A 1,710-nucleotide genomic window follows, 5' to 3' on the forward strand; every position below is an offset into this window, starting at 1 on the left:
TACTAGTGTATGCAAGGGAATCGTTCTAGAGTACGTGACCTATTACCTTTTGATCCTGAAATAGAACGGACCCTTAGGAATATTCGAGCTGAGATCAGAACATTAGAATCATCCCCACCTCCTAAGAGGGCTGAAGAACAACTCAAACTCCTGAGAGAGTACTTTACTCCCACCATTTACACTTTCCCATCTTGCATTCGATTACCTGAAGTAGTAGTAGTATAATATGAAATAAAGTCTAATGTGATCCAAATGCTCCCATCTTTTTATGGGCTCACCAACGAAGATCCATATAAACACTTAGATGATTTTTTGAGATTTGCACCACTGTCAAGATTCAGAACTTCACTAATGATGCTCTGAAACTTAAATTATTCCCCTTCTCCCTTAAAGATAGAGCCAAATAATGGCTGAATTCTTTAGAAGCCAATTCGATTCGTTCCTGGGATCAAATGCAACAAGAATTGCTTAAAAAATACTTTTCCATAGGAAGAACGAACCAGTTTAGACATGCCATCACGAGCTTCTTCCAAACTGAGGGAGAAAAATTTCATGAAACTTGGGAGAGATTTCGGGACCTAATCCATAAATGCCCACATCATCAAATACCTAAATGGCAGCTAGTGCAATGTTTCTATGACGGATTGACTGAACGAAACCGTCAGATAATCGATGCTACATGCAGGGGGACTTTTATGCTTCAAAATGAGCATGAAACATGGCAATTATTTGAAAATCTTAATAAAAACTCCCTCCACCATGCTTCCTGTTCTCGTCAAGCACCTCCGAATTCTCAAAGAAAAGGGACCATTTGTGAAATAAGTCATTCTAATGACCTGTCTAGCAAGGTAGATGCATTGTCCCATAAGATTGACCAACTGATGATAGGAGGACATTTCATTAACTCTTCCCAAGCACAAGTGTGTACTATCTGTTCTAGCCCATCCCATCCTATTCATGAGTGCCCCTCAGCGCCCCAATTTCCCGAACTCATTCAAAAACACATCAATGCTGCTCAAACACAGCCCAGACCGGGCAATGACCCATTTTTCAATACATATAACCCGGGATGGCGGAATCATCCAAACTTTTCTTGGAAGCAGCAAGCTTCGAATACTGCCCAACCCTACTCCCAAAATTTTCAAAACCCTCAGAATTTTCAAACCCCACAAAATATTCATCCCTACCGTCCCTCGACTCAATTTCAACACACTCCTCCTCCACCCCAAAGAAACACAGCCTTTAAGGAGAAAGTTTCACTACAGGAAACTGGACCTTTCCCGACGCTTTTTTACCGACGCTAGGATGAAGCGTCGGTAAAAATTCCACAGCTCATACATTTGCCGACGCTTTCATTTAGCGTCGGCAATTCTTAGGAATAGACGACGCTTATTAGCGTCGTCGTATTTTCCGGCCTAATACGATGCTTATAAGCGTCGCCGACGCCCCCTTAAACCCAGCGGCCGAACCCGAGCCCCCATACTTGCCCTAGCTTCTCCCGAGCCCCCCATTCTCCTCTCCGGCGCTGCCCTATAGCCTTCGTCTTTCTCGTCTCCGGCGCTGCCTTAGCCCCCATCTTCCTCCTCTCCGGCGCTGCCTTAGCCCCCATCTTCCTCCTCTCCGGCGCGGACCGTCCGACTTCTACCTCCCTCCTCTCCGGTGTCGACTAACCGACCCCAAGGTAGTTTTCTCCTCCTCCCTCCTCTCATT

At 45.1% G+C, this 1,710-nt stretch overlaps 1 non-coding gene across 1 annotated transcript; it reads right to left on the reverse strand.

Moving 5' to 3' along the window:
- Positions 1-501: 501 nt before the first annotated feature.
- Positions 502-607, reverse strand: LOC120104837. The gene has a single exon (XR_005507194.1). It is a non-coding gene; the product is annotated as a small nucleolar RNA R71 (small nucleolar RNA).
- Between the last annotated feature and the right edge of the window lie 1,103 nt (positions 608-1,710).

This window comes from Phoenix dactylifera, unplaced genomic scaffold (assembly GCF_009389715.1).
Source record: "Phoenix dactylifera cultivar Barhee BC4 unplaced genomic scaffold, palm_55x_up_171113_PBpolish2nd_filt_p 000119F, whole genome shotgun sequence".
Taxonomy (NCBI): Eukaryota; Viridiplantae; Streptophyta; class Magnoliopsida; order Arecales; family Arecaceae; genus Phoenix; species Phoenix dactylifera.